The sequence below is a fragment of the Pimephales promelas genome, chromosome 24 (genome assembly GCF_988280905.1).
Source record: "Pimephales promelas chromosome 24, fPimPro1.hap1.1, whole genome shotgun sequence".
Classification (NCBI taxonomy): Eukaryota; Metazoa; Chordata; class Actinopteri; order Cypriniformes; family Leuciscidae; genus Pimephales; species Pimephales promelas.
In genome coordinates, this window is record NC_142792.1 from 17,126,212 (window position 1) to 17,141,384 (window position 15,173).

At 35.3% G+C, this 15,173-nt stretch overlaps 1 protein-coding gene and 1 long non-coding RNA gene across 2 annotated transcripts in view; one reads left to right on the forward strand and one right to left on the reverse strand.

The window, feature by feature from the left end:
* LOC148965197 (uncharacterized) overlaps positions 1–15,173 on the reverse strand; it is a 106,761-nt gene that overhangs the window by 58,302 nt on the left and 33,286 nt on the right. The window lies entirely within an intron of this gene.
* Positions 13,302–15,173, forward strand: part of prkcq (protein kinase C, theta) — a 28,664-nt gene continuing 26,792 nt past the window's right edge. The window contains exon 1 of the mRNA XM_039668637.2: positions 13,302–13,401. The gene's annotated coding sequence lies outside the window, so the exon portion shown is untranslated. The remainder of the gene's footprint in view (positions 13,402–15,173) is intronic.

Sequence of the window (15,173 nt, forward strand, 5' to 3'; positions counted from 1 at the left end):
GCCGTTCTCGCAAGATTTGTGGGGGGCGCTCCTCTCAAACTCGCATTGCTGGTTCAGAAGATGGCGATGAAACACTATAGACTGAACACGTAATACGCATTTGCATGATGACATCATCTTCAGAGATTCACGTTTTTGTTGTTTGCACTTTGAACACGTTTTCAAAAGTTTGCGTTTTCGGGCACCCAAAACGCCGTTGTCATGTAAACGAATGGCTAAAACGCATAAAATAAACTGTTTTCAGTTGAAAACAGAGTCGTGTAAATAGCCCCTAAGAGAAGGTTGTTATTTGGCACAAACAATTGAAGATACACTATATGGACAAAATTATTGGGACACACCTCTTATTGAGTTCATTTGTGGAAAAAAAGGGTCATTCTGAAGGGCTCAGTGAATTTAAGTGTGGTGCTGTGATAGGATGCCAGGTTTCCAATAACTCAGTTCGTGAAATTTAACCTTTGCTAGATAATCCACAGTTAACAGTTCGAGATATTATTGGAAACTGGAAGCACAAAACGGAAGACCGCGTAAGTCACAGAGCGAACCGGTCACTGAGTGCCGAGGAGCATACTGCGTAAAATCACCAATGCTGATTCCATAGCTTATGAGTTTCAAACTTCCACTGAAAGATTAAGTGTATTTCAGGTATCTTTAATCAGATGCACTATTGTTCGTAGCAGGTAAAAAGTTCTGTTCCACAGAATATTTGACGTCTGACGCTAACATTTTTTGCGAAATAATTACTACACAACTACCTTTAATTAATTATTTTCCCCACAAGAACTTGGCTCAAGCTTACTTATTTCTCAAATACATTGGCGAGCCAGACAAACTCAGCCAAATACAGCTAAATCTAAGACCACTGGCATCAATATCAGCACAAAAACTGTGCGGCGGGAGCTTCATGGAATGGGTTTCCATGATCCAAAGTTGCTTGGAAGCCTCACATCACTAAGTCCAACGTCAAGCGTCGGATGGAGTGGTGTAAAGCACGCCGCCACTGGTCTCTGAAGCAGTGGAAATGTGTTCTGTGGGGTGATGAAGATGAATCACACTTCTCTGATGGCGAGTCTGGGTTTGGCAGATCCCAGGAGAAAGTTACCTGTCAGACTGCATTGTGCCAACTTTCTAGTTTGTTGTAGGAGGGATAAGTGTATGGGCTGTTTTTCAGTGGTTGGTCTACAGGCCACTTACTTCCAGTGCTTCAGCATACCGTTGTGAAGAAAAGTCGTCTCTTTCTTGCAAATTAAGCGCAAGGGGAAGAGTTCTAGAAAGTGAAAATTCAGTTCAGACTTTATTGGAAAAAGCTGAGATGCCTGCAGAACTTGTCCACTTTATTTTTATACATTTTTCTAATCTGTTATTTCACAATAACCAAGTGACTTATTTTTCTGGTATTCACCCCTCCTGCTTCCCACAATTAAGTTTTACTTCCCTTGCCTTTCTCTTTAATTGTGGAGTCCTGCCAATTGATTGGTCACCCTTTCTCAGAGGCAAGATGTAACATTTTCCAAGGACAATCAACTCATTCCCAGAGGCAAGAAGCCTCCAATTGGCAGTTTTATTTCACACCTCTTAATAATGGTCTCATTCTTTCACAGCTAGTTCTACAATTGTTTTCTATAAGATGAATAAATATACCAAGACATCAATACCAGGACATTTTGGACACTGCTATGCTTCCAACTTTGGGAAGAGTTTAGGGAAGGCCGTGTTCTATTCCAGCATGGCTGTGCCTCAGTGAACAAAGCAAGGTCTATAAAGACATGGTTGTATGGGTTTGGTGTGGAAGATCTTGACTGGTCCGCACCTCAACCCCATCAAACACCTTCAGGTGGACTTGAACGGAGGTTGCGAGCCAAGCCTTCTTGTCCATTATCAGTGCCTGACCTCACAAGTGCTCTACTGGCGAATGGGGGAAAATTCTCACAGAAAGACTCCAAAATAATATGGAAAGCCTTCCCATTGGAGTAGAAGCTGTTATAGCTGCAAATAGGGCACCATCTCTATACTAATGTCAACTCTATTTAGAATGTGATTCCATTACAGCCCCTGTTGGTGTAATGTTCAGGTGATACAATCTATGCATCCATCCACCTGTTCCATCCCATCCATCCATCCATCCATCCATCCACCCACCCATCCAACATCCACCCATCCACCCACTCACCCACCCATCCACCCACCCATCCACCCACCCATCCATCCATCCATCCATCCATCCATCCATCCATCCACCCACCCATCCACCCATCCATCCATCCATCCATCCATCCACCCACCCAACATCCACCCATCCACCCACTCACCCACCCATCCACCCACTCACCCACCCATCCACCCACCCACCCACCCATCCACCCACTCACCCACCCATCCACCCACCCATCCACCCATCCACCCATCCACCCACTCACCCACCCATCCACCCATCCACCCACTCACCCACCCATCCACCCACTCACCCACCCATCCACCCACTCACCCACCCACTCACCCACCCATCCACCCACCCATCCACCCATCCACCCACCCATCCACCCACCCATCCATCCATCCACCCACCCATCCAACATCCACCCATCCATCCATCCATCCTTAAAATTTTGTCTTAAACTTCCAATTTTGCGGTAGCTCTGTATATTTCTATGACATCGCTATTGAAGAGTAATTAGCTGGTGAAGTGGATTTACTTATTGTAGAGTTAACGAAAGTTATCATGGGCTCTGTAATGTTTGAAGAGGATGCCATTACAAATGTCACTAGATTGGAAGAGCGGTTTATTCATAAATCCATAAGATCTTCCCTTCATGCTGTGGTAATACAAACCATAAGACAGAACACAACGAGCGCAGAGCTGAAAAGGGGCGGGGATATATGATGTCTATAGTATACCTTTAAACATGAGTACAATTACATTAAGTATGTACAAGTATGCAAGTATGCGTATGCATGACAGGACAGCACACTTGCTAATCAGATGCATCTGTAGTCTTGTATATTTCTGGCCTTATTCGTAAGAATTACTAAAGATGAAAGGGAACTTTTCACTTCTATTTTTAGAAGAATACATGTTTTTGTTCCCCTATTGTGACATTATAATCTTGACATTTAAGCACACTTTCTTCAACAATCCTCATTAAAGTGTCCAGCCTTTTTCAAACTTTGGGATTCACATTGATTGTGATTTTTTATTCTATAAACATGATTGTAGCACAATGATTTTTTTTAAACTAGCAAATTAAATAATTTAACAATATAACCTTATTAAGTTCATACACTACACAGATGAGTAGAATCGTAATGTAGGCTACTAAAAAGGGGTGTTGTGTTCTTTCAAAAAAATATATTTCCTTTATTTATTTGATTTTCGTGTATAACATGAGCCTGATATGTTCTTGATATTCATCCAATTAGGTTCTTATATCAATATTGCTATGTCGTAACATACGAAATGGGTCCAGACACTTTAGATATATTTATCATAAATCTTCACAGTTCATTACCAGAAATGATCTTTGCACAGTGTGTTAAACATGTTGGGAACCCACACACCGCCTGGCCCAGAATCTACATTAGACCAGCCATAAGGAAAACTGCTGTAAGCGAGAAATCATTCATTGCACTGCGTAAATTGTATAAATGATCTTTTTCATATTTCATGAAGCGTGACATTATGACCATTAAGTGTTTTCTATTGAGTCTGGCTGTGAACCTTTGGTTGCCAGGCAACATCATTTCAAAGGTATGCTGTACGTGGCTTCGCCAGTGATGTGTCTGACCATAATCGAGATATATTTCTGATGGTTGAGAGGCCCACATGAAACATTTGAGAGAAACCTAAAACAACATTTCAAAAACCTTTTTTTAAAACTCATAAATTTAAAAAGAAAAAAGTACAGGTGATAAAATTGTTCTTAATTGGGCTCCTGTATTTTATTGCCGTTGACAAGAACAAGAGAGGAAATCTTTTATCCACCAAATGAGTCTGTCCATGTTCAGCAACTTAATTAAACACAGGTAATGTTAACACTTAACACTGCGTCATCAGTATTTTTTTGTAAGTACATTGCATTCAATGCATTTTCCCAGTATAGACATCAGCACTATGGGTAAATCAGCTGTTAAGCTCCCGATTTTCTTTTTTTTTTTTATGATGGTATATAGTGGATACTTTCCTTAAGTTTAGTACCGTTCTTGTTTTTAAACAAACCCCAGTGAATTGAAAAATACAACCTTTCAGAATCAGTACACGCCCATTCAGCCAATCAGGGGTGCGTTTCCCGTACAACGACGTAACTCGCTGCTTAACTTCCATAATACGATGAATTGTTGAAGAAATCGACTAGCCAGTCACGACTGTTTCCCGAAACCATATATGTTCAACCACAATGTTACATAACCACAATGTTCAACCACATTGGTTTATGATGTCATGCACGTGGTGGAGTAATAACTTATTTTAATTAAACTGTTTGAGATCGAATTAATGCTAGATGTTTTGATATAAATTACAGGCAGGCATCTGAGGAATATTTCACATTTTCTCAGTTATTTCGGTTTATTTCCAGATTTAATCATAGGCTCGTTCTTACATAGCCTAGTAGAGCACGTTCGCACATGTGCAGTCTTCAAAAATGGTGCTTTACATATCTTGACAAACTCAAAGATGTCAAACACATTTGTATGTATTGTAAATAAAAGACACAGGTTGTACTGAATGTCAGCTTGCTTATTTTGCTCAAGACAAGGATTTATTACATCTACATGTGATGCAATTTAGAAACTATGCTTCTAACCACAGGTCGAGAGCTGTCATTCCAAACACACAACTTTGCGATGCTGTTTGCGAATGTTCGTTGGATCCATGGTTTCGGGAAACACTAACTCGTTGAACTATGCTGATAATGACGGAACTTGCGACCATAGTTGGCTAACGATGCCTTCGGGAAACGCAACGGTCTCATTTTCTTTAAGGATTATATTCTCTTATGAAGGAATTTTAGAGCATAGCACACTCTATATTGCTGTCTGTCTGTCTGTGTCTGTCCATACAAACAACCAACAAACCATCTATCCAAGCATCCACCCATCATCCATCCATCCAACCCTCCCTCCATCTATCCAACCAACCATCCTTTCAACCAATCATCCATCCATCCATCCATCCAAACAAAGAAACAAACAAGAAACCATCCATCTATCCATCCATCCATTCAACCATTCATCCATCCAACCAACCAATCATCCATCCATCCATCCATCCATCCATCCAAATAAAGAAACAAACAAGAAACCATCCATCTATCCATCCATCCATTCAACCATTTATCCATCCAACCAACCATGCATCCATCCATCCATCCAATCAACCAACCAACCATGCATCCATCCATCCATCTATCCAATTAACCAACCAACCATGCATCCATCCATCCACCCACAACCAAACAAACAAGCAAACAAGCAAGCAACCAACCATCCATCCATCCAATCAACCAACCAACCAACCAATCAACCAACCAACCAACCAACCAACCAACCAAACATCCATCCATCCATCCATCCATCCAATCAACCAACCAACCAATCAACCAACCAACCAACCATGCATCCATCCATCCATCCAATCAACCAACCAACCAATCAACCAACCAACCAACCATGCATCCATCCATCCATCCAATCAACCAACCAACCAAACATCCATCCATCCATCCAATCACAACCAACCAAACAAACAACCATCCATCCATCCACAACCAAACAACCAACCAACCAGGGACGCGGGACAGAAACTAGCTTCACGCTATATGCCCTATGTACACAGCATCGGTTGTCTAGTGTAACAATGCTTAGTGTATTGTCCCTGTTAAATACAAAAATTAAAATAAATAAATAAATAAAATAGAATAGAATAAAATAAACCAACCAACCATACATTCATCCATCCATCTGGACTACAAACTTTTTATCCTTCTTAAAAGTATCAATTTAGCAAACTGTTTTTTTTTTTTCAAAACACTAAAACAGAGACTGTCAGGTCTTCAGCTTTCGTTCACTCAGGCTCACTGAAAAAAATAAATAAATTAGGTTGCAAAAATTACAGCTGTGTGAATTTCTTGGAATTTACTTCCTTTTATTTGCAATTCAATATCTTGTTCACTACCTCAATTTAAATTGAATTCAAATTCAGAAATGTTAAATGGAATGTAATAAACTATATAATATCAGTATGCTAACTGGACTCCAATATCAGAGCATTATGGACGTTTAAACACTTGTCTGTTTAAAGCTTTTCATGAAACCCATGAGGTTTCTTTGTGGCGCAGCACTGCTGACTTAGCTATTCTGTTAGTTTGGTGTTGTTATACTATGTATGTGATTATGAGTATGAGTCAGTCTATACAGATAATATCAGGGGTTGGGAGCGCACGATACGGTGTATGTGTGCCTGTTTGAGTCGAAAAAAAAGAAAAAAAAGCTGCTTGCATGTGTTAACCGCAAAGCTGATTCTCAAACTAACACACCTGAAACTGGGTCACATGGGACCTTCAGGGGGGGGTGACGGGGGCTAGTTTTGAATTGTTGGCTGCTGTTTCTCCTTTGAAATAAGCTTCCTTTTAACACTTGCACATTTTGCATGCAATCGGAAATCAAGATACAGCTTCAAGGACGACTCTTGCTCTATACTTATTTTTTTTACCGCAATGGAGTTGAAAGGTGCAATAAAAACACCTGCTTTGAAATGAAAAGCATTTCCATGAGTTCTTAATATTTTGCCTGTTTTAATGTTGAAATGTACTTGCTAAAATGTGTTGGTCGCAAAAAAAGCCTGCAAATAAAGTAAAATGATTATTTTTGTAATTATTTATTTTAAAAGGAAATATTATTGCAACATTATCAAGGCAATTTGTAACTATTTTACATTTTGGTAAATTGGTGACTAATTTGTAACAATTTATACAATCTCATCCATATGTTCATTATGTGCCTATACTTCTTACTGACATTTAATGGCAATTGAGTTTGGGATTTTTTTTTAAATCAAATACAAAGTTTGTGTAATTGGAATTGATACATTTCAAGGTGTTCTAAATGGTTGCTAGGGTGTTGCTAGGGTGTTTTCAGAGTCAAACATTGAGCTACATACACTGCTAAATAGGATACTAATTGATGCCTTTCTGCATTTGTTGCTGGTTCTAGGTCCGCCTTGCATCGCATTTCTTTCAGTGTAATAATAACAGGTGAATGTAATAACCCTCGACCTTGTTCCTTGTCCCTTTTTAGATCTGGAGGGGAAAAAAACACATGCATTCAAATAAGAATGGGCTCTTTGGAAAATGCAAAGGCATAATAAGTATTAGTCATACTGATATCTTTGACATTGTGTGAAATGACTCATCATGGAAAAAGAATCAAGAAAAAGCTTCAGTTCAGGACTCTGTTGCGACCTTGCCTAGATGTGTGTGTGTGTGTGTGTGTGTATGTGTGCGTGCATTTATCAACCTGATCAAACATGAAGAAACATCTTGAAAACTTCCAACGATGGAAGAGGGCTGAACAATACAGATGCGTGTATATTTTTAAAGGGATCATTTTTGTGCAAAACATCAGATTTTATGTGCAAGCAATTATTTTGTAGACAAGGTTTTAAAACATTAAAGAGGTCACAATAATCAGGTGTTCAGCTTTATAGTCTGCATTCAAAAATTAGATTTTAGTAATCATCTAAAAATAGTATGTACTATTTCAAGTGAGCAATAGAAAACCACCCAAAAAGAAATTGAATGAAATTGGATGGTGTTTGTCTATCATGCTCAAACTAGGAGTAATTTAATATTTAATAAGTTCAAAAAATGTAATGATTGTGATGATGATGATTGTCAATGATGAGGATGATGATAGCTAATGCTAATACTGAAAAAAAGGAGTTAAGCAGAATGTGCATGCCGCTCTTTTCCATGCAATGAAACTGGATGCAAACACAGAGACTAATTTAATATTTAATGACTTCAGAAATATATATTCATTATTATTATCATCATTTTATAATTGAAAAAAGTATTTTACAAAAGGAGTTATTAAGCAGAATGGTCATTCTGCTTTTTCATTCAAACAGCTTCACAGACTGTCTCCATTCAATTTCAAACAAAGACTGCACAGAATGTAATATATTGATTTGTGATACACATAATCTGTATGAAATACTTTGAAGATGCACTATTAGTCCAGAGAGAAGTATGTTCAAAGACAGATGCCAAAAGGTAAAAATTGGCTTGATTTTCTTCTTCTTTCTTTTCTTTTGAGTTCCAAAAAAGTGGTCCATTTGGCTCTATTCTGAATCCATATAGTTTGGTGTGAAAAAAAAAAAAAAATCAAAATATGGATTAAAAATTAGGACTGTCAAACGATTAATCGCGATTAATCACATCCAAAATAAAAGTTTGTGTTTACATAATATATGTGGGTGCACTGTGTATAATTATATATATATATATATATATATAAATAAATAGACATATGTTTGTATATATATTTAGGAAATATTTTCATATATATATATATATATATATAAATAGACACATATGTTTGTATATATATTTAAGAAATATTTTCATATATATATATATATGTATATATATATATATACACTGTATATAGATTTACATATAATTTATATTATATATAAATATAAATATTTTATATATAAATAATTATTTTTTTCTTAAATTTACACACATGTGTGTATATATATATATATATATATATATATATACACAAAATAATTACAGTGCACCCACATATATTAGCTATGTAAACACAAACTTTTATTTTGGATGCGATTAATCGCGATTAATCGTTTGACAGCCCTATTAAAAATATTTCCGTAAGAAGATATGCAAGATACCAACACAATTTGAATCACAGATGCCAAATCTGGCACAATCTGTATAAAAAGATTTAAAGGTGACAATGAAGGGCAAGACTTTCAGAAGGATAAATGATTGTTTTAGTTAACATCTGAGATTCTCAATTTCTTTTCCATTTCCATTATATATATATTGTATATGATATTTACAATTGAATGTCTATCAAGGTTTTTTTTTTATATATTGTCGCTAAATTGTGTCGTATTCTGCTTGTTTTGCAGAAAGTCTCTCAGATGGCACAAAGCACAACGCATCATTTCCTGTCTGTACCGGTCATAGAGGAGTGTTTTGGAAAAATGCTGCAATTGTGAAAACAAACTGAATATGATTAGCTCAGAAAAAAAAAATTACGAAAAATCTCTTATGATGATTAAAAAAAATGTCATTTAAATGAGTATCACAGATATTACAAATATTTTTACACTAAACGTTTCCACAGTTTCTTTCTACAGCCAATTCAGTCACGTGGTGGGATATTTTTCACTGCATGGGGCATTCCAGCAATCTGTGTGTGTGTGTGTGTGTGTGTTTGTGTGTGTGTGTGTGTGTTGTACTTTCATTTGTATTCACTGTGAATGACTCAGTACAATCTCAGCATGCGAGCTGCTTTAAACAGAGATGGTTTTGAGAAAACTGTTTCATATTCATTCATACTTCCTGTAAAAATAACACTAACAGAAGCAATAAGCAATAATAGAGAAAGTGCTTTCCTATCATTTCCCTTAAGCATAAACAGGCCTTATGTTACATTTGCGTTCAATGTTTCCCACACAACATAAAGAATGTGAAATGCACATTGCTTTGTTGTAAAACAGATATATGATCTTACTCCAGAGTGCATTAGTACAGGCCACACTTCTTGCTTATTAAAGAATAACATTATTAAAGTCTAGTTGGATTTAATTATTTTACCCATTGCTGAAAAGAAGTCAAGACCACACGTTCGTTAGCGCAGATGGTGTCTAAGCTTTTGGGTTTTGCGATGCATCTAATTAGTTTCTTAACACAGCAAAAGCACACTTCCTGAGATGATGCTACATTTTCTCAAAACTGACTAAAAGCAACACACACTGTGAAAAGGGGTAATTTAATTCCTTTGGAATTAAAATATCCCCACATCATCACGCACCTTCCACCACACCTAGAGATTGGCATGGTTTTACTTCAGTTAGCCTAATAGCTAGTTTGATTTGCATCGAAAGATGATCTTATGGAAAGTACCCCATGCCAATCTCTAGGTGTGGTGGAAGGTGTGTGATGATGTGGGGATATTTTAATTTCAAAGGCCAAGGGAACTTTATCAGGATGCATATTATCCTGGATCCATGAAATAACTGGCTTTTAAAAATAAAAATCTGCCTGACTCTGTGGGAATTTAACATAGGGGTGTCCTGACTTATGCACCCTGTATTTTTTTATAGGAAAAACATTTATTTATTTATGATACATTATTCATTCACAAAGAAAATTTGTGTCCTTAAAGGTTGGATTTTTCCTCATTTTTCTAATTAAGGCATTAAGATCAATATCCAAAAGATGATTTTTTATTCCTCTTTTTAGGCAACTTTAGCATGGGGACAAAAACTTATTCACACCACTGTATTTTTATATATATATATATATAAACACACACATGCTTGTATATATTAAAGAAATATTTTCATGTATATACTGTACATAGATTTATATATATATATATATATATATATATATATATATATATATATATATATATATATAAACTGTATATAAATGTAAATTATGTAATTTAAATGTAATTATGTAATTTAGATATATATATATATGTGTAGTTGCAAAGTTACTCAACAGAATGTTTATAAGGGACCATCAAAATAAAGTGTTACCATATATATATATATATAATGTTTTATTTATTATCATATTTTATTACATCACCTTGTCTAGTTTTATCAAATTTCACAATTTTCTTGCATTGTACAGTAAAGTTAAATTAGAATAAAAAGTACAAAATATACAGCAAATTAATTATTTTTCTGGTATATATGTAAAATAGAGTGGAAAACAAAATGTAATGACAAGATTTGTTTTGTTTTTTTTTTTTACTTTGGAACTATGAATTGCCAATTTATGAAACATGAATGTTAAGTAGCCATGCCATATATAAACAATTGAGCAGATATAGATGTGGTGCATCTGGAGGAGTAAAGGGGAAAACAAGCAATGCTAGCAATCAAAATATCAGTCATCTCGATCATTATCTCAAGAAAGTTTAACAGTGATATTCTACAGTATTTCATTTCTGTCATAATTTGAGTAAATCAATCTCATTAGATGAAATACAGTTAAGAGAGGAGTTAATTTCCCTAGAGCTTTTATTAACTAGATACACACTGAGATTAAGTGGGGCTTTTGGCAGATCCGTGGGATTTGATCATAAATCTAAATAACAGACACAACAATTGCTTCTTTCCAAAGCTTTGGATTCCATTCAAATAATTAAAATGAAATGTATTCAGATATTCCCACACAACCACACAGGATTTCTCCCTCTCTCTCTCTCTCTCTCTCTGTGTGTGTGTGTGTGTGTGGAGGACTTTCGCTGGGGGTCTCCCAGATATCCGCCAGCTCCCTCACAGGTTTCCATGGCAACAGAAATATAGAGTGAAGGCACGTTCCCTGATGCAACGCAACAATTACTATTCTTTTACTCTTCGTCCCATCCCCCATATTTCCACCCCTCCCTATTTACCCTTCCTCTTCCTCTCTTTAACGGCACTCACTTACTTTCCCCGAAACAAAGAGTGCAATAAAACAAATCCTCACAATTCATCACGTCCATTCCATGCGTAAAAAAAAAAATAATAATAATAATTTACCATACAAATCAATCTTCCAGGTTAACTGTCAATTAGCTGTTTATAACACTATTGCCTAATTTATATGTTTATAACTACATGCAATACTCTGTATACCCACACAATCAAGTTTGCAGGGCTAATTTATCTGTTAATTGGCTTTTGTATAATGTTGTCAAAAATAGTAAATCATGTAATTTAGAGCTAAAAATTAAGATTATTTGCTGAAGATGTTATTTTGAATGTTTCTCACACTCTAAACAACGCTGGGATGTTTTAACCCAAATTTGGGTCAAATATGGACAAACCCAAATGTTGGGTTAAAAATGTAATTTTGAATTATTATTACATTTTTAATCCAACATTTGGGTTTGTCCATATTTGACCCAAATTTGGGTCGAAACATACCAGCATTTTTTAGAGTGCAAACATCATTTGCACATAGTAGCCTATGCTGATAAATTGTGCCATATCCCTATGGCATCTATATATAGCCTAGCCTAGACTTTTTTTATCATTTATTTTACTCAAATGTTGTAGTTTATTATTATTATTATTATTTTTTCCCCAATAACAACACTTTTTTACATGTCTCTGTTTTTTTGGGGACATGGTTGTTACTGGTGACGATTTTTTTTTTTTTTTGTAATTTAGCGCCGCCTGCTGGCAAAACTATGATTCAATTTACTGAATCGTTTGGTATTTAAGAACCGGTTCAAAAAGTGATTCACCGACTCCAATCACCAGTTAAAATTGCCTTACGTGTCCAGGATTATTTGTCTAGATTAAACCTTTGAAAGAAAGTGTTTTTGGGCAGTAGACCATACGGTAGTCTAATTAAAATGAACATAAAAGAGTAGAAATAGTCAGCTGTATTTGAACCCAATACACAAGAATCAAAACAAATCTCCGAAATAGAACAATTAGTGTCTATCAAATTGTGCCCATCAAATTTCTGTGACACATAGCATATTTGTAGCCTTTTATTTAAAACATTTTGTAAAGACTTACTCGAGTGCATGATATAAATAACGTATCTAAACGATTCCCTTTGCGAGTTCGCCGTTTAAATCATTCAAATTTCAACCCGTTTGACTAATTCATAAGACGAATCGACTCAAAAAGAGTCTAAAGTCGACCAAAAAGAATCTAAAGAGCAGACCAAAACAGTTTGCTTGGTTTGCTAAAATATGACCGACGAATGTAACATTGTACTCAGCTTCTAAATAATAATTATACTAATAAATAATAATAATAATAATAAAATAAAGCAGGCTACAAAACACACTTTTTAAGTGTGTACACACTAAACAGGTATTTAGGCTATGTATGTCTACAGAAAAATTAAGAATAATAACTTGAATGAGAAAATTAAGTACTTTGAGCCTTCCATTCCACATTGATTCCATTAAAAGACGCTGACCTACATTTTTGCAGGTAACTGCAATTTTGCAAACCGCAGAGCACTTGCTCTCTGCTTCCTTTGGTTCAGTGTGTGCTGGTGAGAGGTGTGAAACGCGCGGCGTGCGCGTAACGTGCGCGCGCAACCTGAACCTGACGCCCTGCAGAAGTTCCACAAGCAGCGACTCGAGTCCTCCTTTCAGAGTTTTACACTGTCTGCACTGCACTGGGTAAGTGCTGCTTTCATTCTCTTTACTTTATATATGAGTCTTCAGGTTAACATAAAGCTTGTTTAAAAAAAAAAAAAAAAAAAAAAAACTAATAGGTTAACCGACCTCAGGTTATACCTAATAACAGCATCAGTAAACGAGAAACACACTGGCTGTCAGTGCTGCTGATGTAACGGCTGACTAGAAGTAGCCTATTATAAGTTAGCCTAACTGTTGCCTATAATAATTCACTAATCATATCATCACCTATACATTTTTGCAACCTTTTCCAGTTAGTTTTGCTTTTTAGCTGTTCGTGTGGCAGTTGCAGGAAACCACAAAACGTAGAAGAAAACCGTGTAGAAGTTAACTTTGGATTCGACAACTTAGTCTTCTGAAAACATAAGATGTGATATTTTAAAACACCATGTGTGGGATGTATCAAGGAGATTTATTCTTCAGTTTATTACTAGGAAACATGATTTTTCACTGTTTTTGCCCACACAAGTGTAGTAAAAGAAGATGAGAGTAAGCTTTTTGGATTTTCATTGTGGAAGGATTGAAGGCTTGATCATTTATTTATTTATTGTGCTATTTTGGTCTATTCATAATCAGTTGTTGACATTCTGAATTGTTGTGGCTTTAGCCTTTCCTACCAAGATGTAAACTCATACCCACAGAGGTGAATGAAGTCATTATCAAAGCTCAGGAGACAAAGCAAGTTTGATTTCAACAGACTCTAATATTCGTCACTTGTTGACTTGGAGGAATTTGGTGAGAAATGTTGAGTTCATATTGAGATTTCCTTTGATAGCATATTTTGGTATCTTGGCAAATCTGAGGTCAGTTTGAGGGATTGAAATGTCTTTAGACACTCGGGTCTTTTCCTCAACAGAAAAGTGTTATATAAAACAACTGGGAAATTTTTTGTCAAAGAATCACATTTTCTGAAGGAGTATGTGCATTTAAAGGCACGATTTATAGTTTACACCAAGGTGATGTGTTATTTAAAAAGCATTTTACTGTACAGGTTAGTATTGTACATTACTCAACACTGTGTGTAATGTGCTTATGGAATTGATCCACCATCCATAAAAAATAAATAAATAAAAAAATACACATGGTCAGGCAAAAAACAAGTGAACATACTAGCTACCTTCTGTGGTGTGTCACATGTGAACTAGAGGAACTACAAATGTTGGGCACTGGAACATCTTACTCACAGACAGACTGCAATTTCCAACCACAATTTAACTAAGAGCAGAGTCATGTGTTACATGACTTAAAATGGGCCACTTCAACATTAGGTTTCAATATATATATTCAATACACACACAAATGCTTATATATATTTAAGAAATATTTTCATGTATATATACTGTACATAGATTTATATATAATATATATATTATATATAAATATTTTATATAAAAATAATTTTTTTATATAAAAAAATTTACATAGATTTATATATAATATATATATTATATATAAATATTTTATATAAAAATAATTTTTTTTCTTAAATATACATGCATGTGTGTGTATTTTTATATATATATATATATATATATATATATATATATAAATAATTATACACAGTGCACCCATATATTATGTAAACACAAACTTTTATTTTGGATGCGATTAATCGCTTGACAGCCCTAATATATATATATATGTATATATATATATATATATATATATAGGTAGTAGGTAGTACATATACATATATTAGTATTATACATTAAATAGCCTTTATCTTGCAAAAAGGGAAATGTTTGTCAGTATAA